Here is a 10,167-nt window from a genome sequence, read left to right as displayed (position 1 = left end):
ATGAACCAAGTGAGAACCCAAATTTTACTCACAGGCGTGTACTCGATTTTGTGAGAATGATTGTGTTCACAGCAATAAATCATTTTTTGAACTGAAGATAATGCTGACATTTTAATATTAGAGACTGTTCGCGACCCAACTGTCTAAAATACCCCCATTTGCACTATGAATATGTGTATAACAGTTCAATCGCTCTCCTCTCATCACAACTATCGACGATCTTACACGATCAGCTCAGTAGGTACAAGATAGATGGACAGGAGGCTCGATAGCAAGAGAATTTGAAATACAAATTAGTGTACCACGAAACCCGGTCGAATACAGTGTCTTTTTAAACTACCGCAGAACGACTTTCTATCCGGTCTCCGAAAAGTGCAGTGATCAGGTCTATGACCTATTAAAGTGGCTCTGGACTTGCATTTATTTTTTGATTATACAGTCCACTAAGTGCGGCAGTCCAGAACATGGTCCTTCGAGCCGGATATTAACCGGTGGACACTGGAAAACTTGCGCGGTCGTTGAAAGTAACCGCGTGGTGAAGTGGTGGAAATACTCCACAGAAGACTATTGGCGTCATTTTGTGCAGATAGCGTCGGCATTGTCCGACATCTCACTATTGTTCCTGTGCCGGTGATGCCAATAGGGAAGAAAAAGTGATAAAAAGTTACCACCTGGATGCTGTTGCTGTTTGCGAGTGCTGATTTCTGTTGCTGGTTGCTGATTGCTGTTGCGGATTGCTGGTTGCTGTTGCTGCATCCTGGGTGCTGTTTGCTGAGACGGACGAAGGTCGTGGTGGCTGGCGATCGAAAGCAAGTTGATTCAGGGAAGTAATTGATTGCATGTCTGGGGTGGCGTTCTTTGCATGTGGCGTCTCCGTATTGTGGGCTTGTGTGGGGCGAACAAAGAGCTTCAATAAATTTTACAAAGTGAATGCGTGAGCGTTTCTATTCCGGCATTTGTGGTCTGGTTTCGAGTAATTGTGTCCCTGACGGATTATCTGGTTTGTTGGTTCCCTTGGTTGCCTAGTCCGCTGCTGGTCCTCCTTATCGGCTGTCAATGGTCGTTAGTCCGGTCAATTCGAGTTGCGTCCCTGTGAAACGTCGTGTTACATCTCCGAGAAGCATTCCAGTCGATCATCCGAAAAGTGAGTGATAAAAAGTGATTAGCTAGTGGACCTTTCAATCAGTTTATTGCGCTGCTATACTGTATCAAGTAAGTGAACTATACGAACTTAAGTGGCAGTGTGTAACTTGAACTCTGAACTGTGAGAAGTGCAAGCAGTGCATTAAACTTTGATTGCGATTAGCGAAGTGAAGTGTAGTTCAACATGTCGGAAGAAGTGAGTTTGAGAGAACTGAGTCGGCAAGAAAGGCAGCTGAAGAATTCCATCAATGCCATCGCGAAGTTTGTCAGTGAATTCCATAGGCAGACTCAGGAAAACCAAATTGAAGTGCGGTTGGATATGTTGGAGAATGTGATGTGCAAATTCTACAGTGTTCGTCGCAAGATCGAAATAGCAATGGATGAGGTTGATCCTGAAGAAGACGTCGAAGACTTGAATGAAACAGCAGATGAACGTAAGAAGCGCTTAAAAAAGGTAGCTACGATGCGTGAAGCCCAGTACGATGAAGCGATCCGTGTGGTGGAGGAAAGATACTTCGAAGTCAAAGCTGCTCTGATTTCGCTAAGACCCCCAAAGGTAAGCACAACTCAATCGACTGCCGTTGTTCAAGCTCCGACGGATAATGGAATGTCGAGAGTCAAGCTGCCAGACATCAAGCTGCCGTCCTTCAGCGGCAAGGTCAAGGAATGGATAACATTCAGAGACACGTTCTACAGTTTAATCCACAATAATCGTCAGCTAGCACCAATTGATAAATTCACGTATTTGCGTGCTTCTGTCCACGGCGATGCTCTTCAAGAAATCTGTTCAGTAGAGCTTTCCGCTGAAAATTATGAGGTGGCATGGAAGGCTCTTGAGAAGAAATTTGAAAACAAGAAGCTCATTGTAAAAGCGCATCTGGATGCAATATTTGCTGTGGAGCCAATGCGACGAGAAAACTGTGATGCCTTGAACCATCTGCTCAACGAGTTTGACCGAAATCTCCAGATGCTTAATAAAATTGGGGAAAACACGGCAAATTGGTCAACAATCCTTGCATATATGCTTTGCACTCGTTTGGATTCGGCCACTCTTCGACTATGGGAGACGCACCATAATTCGAAGGACGTCCCGGAGTTCGATGAATTGCTAGATTTCCTAAGAGATCACTGTTTGGTGCTGCAGTCAATCACACCATGCAGACCGAGCGATTCTGAGCCGAGACGCAACGCAACGCAATCACGGGTCACAACGATACACACGTCTTCACAGGGTACAAGAAAGTGTCTATTTTGTGCGGAACCGTTTCATCTTCCGTTTAAATGCAGCAAGTTCAAAGGCTTAACGATCAACCAACGAGTGGAGGAGGCGAATAAGAAACGTTTGTGTCGCAACTGCCTATCCATAGGCCACTACGCTGAAGGCTGTTCCAAGGGCTCCTGTACTAAGTGCGGTAGAAAACATCACACAATGCTGCATTATGACAGTGCACCCATCAGTTCGCGAGCTTCGAAACCATCCGTTCCACAAACGCAAGATCAAACCCGCGCAGCAGGACAGGCACAGCCACAACCAAGTCAAACGGCACCAAGAAGTCAGACACAAACACCCACTCAACCAGCTACACAAACCACAAACTCTTATCCCGTGATTCAATCAAGCTCTCAGCACACAACCCCACACCCCACCACAGACCCACTCGCCACTGTTACACTCAAAGCTTCAAAGCAATCAGAATCTTTGCAATCTTTCCCACGACAAGTGCTTATGTCCACCGCCATTGTTCGAGTGCAAGATACGCTCGGAAATGTGTCGTTTGCTCGAACATTGCTGGACTCCTGTTCAGAGTTTTGTTACGTCACCACCAGTTTCTCAAAGAAGCTCAAACTGCGGGAAACTCCGGCTTTCCTGAAAGTTGAAGGAATTGGCAACGGAACTGTAACTTCGACAAAATCTGTGGAAGCAAGGGTTCAACCACGACAAGCAACTCTCTCTACGTTCGATGAAGATATACAGTTCTACGTTCTGCCAAGAATCACCCGAACCTTGCCCATCAACCCTGTAAATGTGAACCTGCTGGAGATACCAACTGACATCGTATTGGCGGATCCTTCATTTGGTGAACCAGGTCCCATCGATATGATTATCGGGGCCGAATTTTACATTGACCTTCTTGCTGAGGGCAGAAGAAAGCTGTCGGATAGCGGTCCAACTCTACAAGAGACTGTTTTCGGTTGGATCGTGTCCGGAAAACTACCAGAAGCTCCCGCCAACATTCCGAGGTCATCAACATTTGTCAGCACCATGGTTGATTTGCAAGAACTTATTGCCAAATTTTGGGAATTGGAGACGTGTCAAGTCAACAGCACAAATTCAGTGGAAGAAACAGCGTGTGAAGAAATTTTCAACAAAACCACCACTCGCAACGACGAAGGAAGATTCGTCGTAGCCCTGCCGAGGAAAGAGAACGTAATGGAGAAGCTGGGAGAATCCAAAAACATTGCCATCCGACGCTTCCTGAGCCTCGAGAGACGGCTAGATAGCGACCTTCAACTCAAGGCGATGTACACCGAATTCATTCATGAATATCTTCTGATGGGTCACATGAAGCAAGTTCCGGAGGAAATTACCAGCGAAGGGCCGGTATATTATTTGCCGCATCATGCAGTGCTGCGTCCAGATAGCACGACCACGAAACTTCGTGTTGTCTTCGATGCTTCGTGCCGTACATCAACGGGAATTTCACTCAACGAGGCATTGATGGTGGGGCCAGTCGTACAGGATCCGCTCCTGGCCATTTTACTTCGATTTCGCTTACGTCGGATTGCTGTCGTCTCGGATGTTGCTAAAATGTTCCGGATGGTACTTACTCAACAAAAAGATCATCCTCTCCACAGAATCGTGTGGCGTGATTCGAAGGAGCAGCCCTTGAAATTCTTCGAACTAACTACTGTCACGTACGGAACGGCCAGTGCTCCGTATTTGGCGACAAGATGCCTCAAGAAGCTTGGCGAAGATTGTGTGTTAACGCATCCTATTGCATCTGATGTAATACAACATGACTTTTATGTCGACGATATGCTGTCGGGCGCCGATAGCATCGAAGAAGCTAAAACGTTAGTAAAGCAAGTCAGCGAACTGTCGGATTCAGCAGGATTTAACCTCCGAAAATGGAACTCGAACTCGAAGGAAGTGCTCCGTAGCATCCCAAAATATCTGCGAGATGAGCGTTCTATGCTTGACTTCGATTCGTCGAATGCAACTGTGAAGACCTTGGGTTTGCGATGGAATGTAACGTCTGACGAATTTCACTTCTCGTTTCCCCAATGGAAGTCGGATTCTTCAACGATCACTAAGCGAACCATACACTCCGACGCAGCATGCCTGTTCGATCCACTGGGACTTGTTGGTCCGGTCATCGTGCAAGCAAAAATCTTTATACAGCAGCTTTGGCGACTAAAATGCGGCTGGGATGATCCCCTGGATCAGTCAATACAAGGAATGTGGAGAGAATTCAGACAAAATCTAATGGCGCTTGAAACTCTTACTATCCCTCGCTGGGTTGGATTCAGCAACGATTGTGTTTCCGTGCAACTGCATGGATTCAGCGATGCGTCAACTATAGCGTATGGAGCGTGTCTCTATCTTCGTTGCGTTGCCTCAAATGGAACCGTTACTGTACGGTTGATTACGTCGAAGTCTCGAGTGGCACCGCTTGAAAATTCGGAGCAAAAGAAGAAGAAAATGACCATTCCTCGTCTCGAACTGTCAGCTGCACTCCTGTTGAGTCATCTCTACGAGAAGTTCATCCAAGTAAAGACCATACCCGTGGCGATTTTCTGGACAGACTCCACCATTGTGAATCACTGGCTACAATCACCTCCGTCTCGTTGGCAAGTCTTTGTTGCCAATCGAGTATCCGAGATTCAACATCTCACCCAAGGCGGAACTTGGAGTCACGTAGCGGGAATTGAAAATCCTGCCGACCTAATTTCTCGTGGGATGTCACCAGCCCAACTTCAATATGAAAAGCGCTGGTTTGAAGGTCCTCAATGGTTATTGCAGGATCAATGTTACTGGCCGCAAACAAGTCTAGTTCCAGATGATCAGATCGACACCGCACTCCTAGAAGAGCGGTCTTCACAAGCGTTTCCCGCACACGGATCTCCTCCTAGTGAGGTGTTTGGACTACGATGGTCATACCAGGAGCTTCAGCGTATTGTGGCACTTTTGCTACGCTTCAAACATAATGCGACAACTCCGAATCAAAATGCAAGGCGAACAGGACCTTTGTCACTAGCAGAGTTAGAGGCGGCGTTGCTAGTATTGGTGCGTCAGGCACAAAAAGACAGTTTTCCAGAGGAGCTCGCAGACCTGAGGAAACATGGCGAAGTAAAATCATCGTCCAGGATTAAAACGCTACACCCAGTATTGATGACAGATATCATGTGCGTTGGCGGTCGGCTTGCCAATGCGCCAGTGTCGGAAACCCGAAAGCATCCCTTCATTTTGGATCATCACCATCCTTTGGCACTATCGTTGGCAAGGCATTACCATCACAAATTTTATCATGCCGGACAGCAACTTTTAGTAGCAGTCCTTCGTGAAAGATTCTGGCCAACTAATGCCAACAGTTTGGCCAGAAAGGTTATACACGGATGTATTCCGTGTTTCCGAAGAAAACCGAAGGTCGTCGAACAGCTGATGGCTGATCTCCCAGCGGAGCGTGTTACTCCATCGGCACCATTTCTAAAGGTCGGCGTGGATTACTGCGGACCTTTCCACATAAGTTATCCCAATCGGAAAAGCAGTCCGGTGAAGTGCTACGTCGCAGTATTCGTCTGTTTAGCAGTGAAAGCCATACATCTAGAACTCGTCATGAATTTGACAACACAGGCATTCATTGCGGCTCTTCGACGCTTCGTTGCAAGGCGAGGCCGACCTCAAATTATTATGTGTGACAACGCTACTACTTTTGTTGGGGCAAATCGAGAGCTGAAAGAGCTACTCAAGCAGCTTAAAAGTAGCCAATTCCAAGATCCAGTAATCAAGGAAGCAGCTAACGATGGCATCGAATTTAAATTCATCCCACCCCGAACGCCAAACTTCGGCGGCCTGTGGGAGGCCCAAGTGAAATCGTTCAAAACCCACTTCAAAAAGGCAGTAGGGCTGCGAACTCTGAAGGTTGAAGAAATGTTGACAGCTCTAGCCCAGATAGAGGCGGTTTTAAACTCGCGGCCGATGACAGCCATGAGTAGTGATCCAGCCGACTACGAAGCTCTTACTCCAGGGCATTTCCTTGTGCAGCGTCCACTAACTGCAATAGCGGATCACAATTTCGATGATGTTCCCGTCAGCCAACTGAAGATGTGGGAGCAAGCACAGAGTCTCACTCAGCAGTTTTGGAAAAAGTACAGGACCCAGTATCTTTCCGACCTGCAGAACCGTGTAAAATGGAATAAGCAGAGCAGTAACATTGCTGTGGGTACAATGGTTCTGCTAAAAGAAGAAAATACACCTCCTCTGAGGTGGCCACTCGGCAGAGTGATCAAATCATTTCCTGGTACCGATGGAAACATCCGTGTTGTCACGGTACGTACTAAGGATGGTAGCTTCGATAGAGGAATAGCCAAGGTCTGTCCCTTGCCTATTTTGGACAATGAAATTCTGCAACAAACAACCAGTCATTAAGCACTCCATGAGTGCGTCAACTGTGACCTAAAGGTCACCACCTCTACAATACTCAAAGATCAATCCGTCAGTCTACAATTGGTGAAAGGTCAAGTCTCGTCGAGTATCGTTTGTATGTGTCTGTCCAAGTCTCTTGTCTTGGTAAAGGGTAACACTGAAGCCATTCAGTTCAGCATAGGAGATAGCATCCACTCCTACTCCGGTGCACTGGGCACCTGCGGTGGCCACTGGGTCATCGCCACGCTAAGTTCAATATTAATTACTTCTGTGTATTCGGTAGCACTATCACCTGCTACCACTCTGTCACCTGGAGACAGCCATGGTACCCTCTCCAGAATCACCTCTACCGTTCGTTTGGCAATGGGCCCGGCCAGCTCTACCGTCAATCGCTACGACCGAGGACAAGTTGCAAGCCTTCCGTTGGAACCACTACCCGCCAGGCGCTACTCCAAGGAGAACTCTCAGGCACCACTACTGCCTGTGTGGGGTAAGTTGTTCCAGTTTCGGAAAAACTACACACAGAATACTACATCCATCCTTTTTTGAGGAAATCGCTACTACAATTCAACCACCAACCGGTGAATGGCACATACGACGATGTCAACCAAGAAGTTATCCACCACGCTGAAGCAAGTGCATTGCCCGATGCATTCCATTGAGAAGACCAATCACCAATGTACTACAGACTCCCAGACGCAAACCCACCATATGAAGCGAAGAAACTGCAGTCCGCAGTATCCAGTCGCACGCGTACTCTGCAACCGCAGTACAACACGCTGTGATTCATCCAAGCAAGGCTTTCAATTGCGGTCAACTGCCATACCGCAGAAGTAGCCAACCTGAAGAGCCGGTATACCATCGGCAGTGAATATGACATCAAGATAGAGACGAAGTCCAGTGGGAACAGCGCTTCCTACACATGTGAATTACTAGTGAACCATCTATAAGCTAAGTCAGTTAAATTTCATATCAATTTGTGAATTTGAAGAAGTAAGATGCATTTGAATTCTAATATCAAATACTGTAGCTAAACGTATGATCGTTTGAAACCAATTGGTTTCAATGGGGGCGGCATGTTCGCGACCCAACTGTCTAAAATACCCCCATTTGCACTATGAATATGTGTATAACAGTTCAATCGCTCTCCTCTCATCACAACTATCGACGATCTTACACGATCAGCTCAGTAGGTACAAGATAGATGGACAGGAGGCTCGATAGCAAGAGAATTTGAAATACAAATTAGTGTACCACGAAACCCGGTCGAATACAGTGTCTTTTTAAACTACCGCAGAACGACTTTCTATCCGGTCTCCGAAAAGTGCAGTGATCAGGTCTATGACCTATTAAAGTGGCTCTGGACTTGCATTTATTTTTTGATTATACAGTCCACTAAGTGCGGCAGTCCAGAACAGAGACCTTTCCCGCCCTCTCTCAAAAGCGTTATATTATTCGGTATATTATATTTTTATATTGCTGGAGGCAATGCGAGTTCAACATATTCTAAAATGTCATTAGACTATGGTTTGAAAAATGTCAGATGAAAATGTTAACTGATATTAAACTGACCACTATTTCAAAAGTACATCGCTAAAGAACAGCCTATGATAAAAGAAGAAAAAAACACTGTTGAAAGCGTCAATAACTGTGATGCCAACAATCACTTTGCTAGTGCAACTTCAGAAAGAATAGCCTATAACTAAAAGAAGGACAAATCTCTTGTTGGAAATTGTAATACAGACAAGTAATGCAGGGGCTTATTTTCATTTATTTTTTGAAGTCACTGTCAACTTTGAATTTCGCTCAAGACAATTTTGTCAGTCGATTTTTTTTACCGCTATCGCTTAAACTTCAACTCAAACGGTACAACTCGAAAGAACAGCCTATAACTCAATGAAGAGAAAATCATTGATTAAAATTTTTACACTGCCATTATACAACCTCGAAAGAACAGCCGATGATTGAAAGAATAAAAAAATTACTAATAGGAATTGTAGTAGTTACTAAGCCGAAAACTTCCAGGCTCAAATTTGCGAGCTTCCTTGAAGAATTTCTTGAAGTGCATCACTGATTTTCGGGGAAGTGTCGTATTAGGGGAACTGGTTTTCGGGGTAATTTACCATTCGGGGTAATGGTTTTCGGGGTACTGGTTTTCGGGGTACTGGTTTTCGGGGTACTGGTTTTCGGGGAGATGGTTTTCGGGGTAATGGTATTCGGGGAAGTGTTATAGGACCATAAGATATAAATTTAAACTCATATAGCGGACAATTTTCCATGGAATTTAAAAACCCTCAATAAAATCTAGGGAATGTATGGCTTTCCTTACACCCGTGTAGTTTCGCCCAAGATTTATCAGATCTCTTTCTCGATATCCATTGTTTAAGAATATTTTTTGATCAAATGGGTCAAGCCCCCTCTAGATTTGAGTTCAAGTTACGCTAATGATGGTATAAAACTCAATTTTCCAATTTTTTATTCACTTTCATGTATTCAACTTAACAGCTCAAAAATGTATTATCATAATTTGCTTTCCATTTCTGATCATAGCTGTAGCAGTAGATGATGATCATGCCTATTTTTAACCCTGATTTTCGATACACTTCGAATACCATTACCCCGAAACCATCTACCCCGAATGGTCAAGTGCCCCGAAAACCAATACCCCGAATAGTCCGTTACCCTGAATACAATTTCCCCGAATGAACCATAACCCCAAAAAATTCAGAATGAAGATTCGACAAATCAAGACTAACAATTCAAAAGGCCTCATCTCCAAAAAGTAAACAATGAGAAAAATGCAATCTTGTTTTGTCAAACAATAGATCAAATTTAAATTATGAATTTAAGCATTGTATGTTATTTTATCGTCCAGAAAGTCGATGGATAAACTGATTTATAGCTATGAATATTCATTACTATCATTTTAGCAAAAACAAAAAATGCTAAAATAACGAGTCAAAGGAAATGAGGCTTTTATTTCACCAAAAGCTGTGCAGCCCTTTTCATTTGTGCCCATAGACGCCGGCCGACGCTGATGAGGCCTGTGAGTTGACGCCTTTGTTTACTCTAAAATGTGTTGAGGCCTTCTAGTTGTGGCTTGTTTTTTCATCATCTTCTGATGTGGCCTTTTGAAAATCATTCAAAACTTATGATGAAATAAGAAATTTGAAGTGTAGAAGAGTGTTAAGTGGTGAAGTAAAGTACATGGTGATCCCTACAGCAAGAGAAGAACAAGAGAGATTCGTGCGGTCGATTAAGGTGAAACAGTTTGGAATCAATTTCTAAGATTGCACTGAAACTTCAAAAGCACAAATTACGCGAAGGAAGCATCCAACAACAGTGAACTTTTTATTTTGGCTTTGTGCACTAGCAGA

This window comes from Aedes aegypti, chromosome 2, assembly GCF_002204515.2.
Source record: "Aedes aegypti strain LVP_AGWG chromosome 2, AaegL5.0 Primary Assembly, whole genome shotgun sequence".
Lineage (NCBI taxonomy): Eukaryota > Metazoa > Arthropoda > Insecta > Diptera > Culicidae > Aedes > Aedes aegypti.
This window is presented reverse-complemented; position numbering follows the sequence as displayed.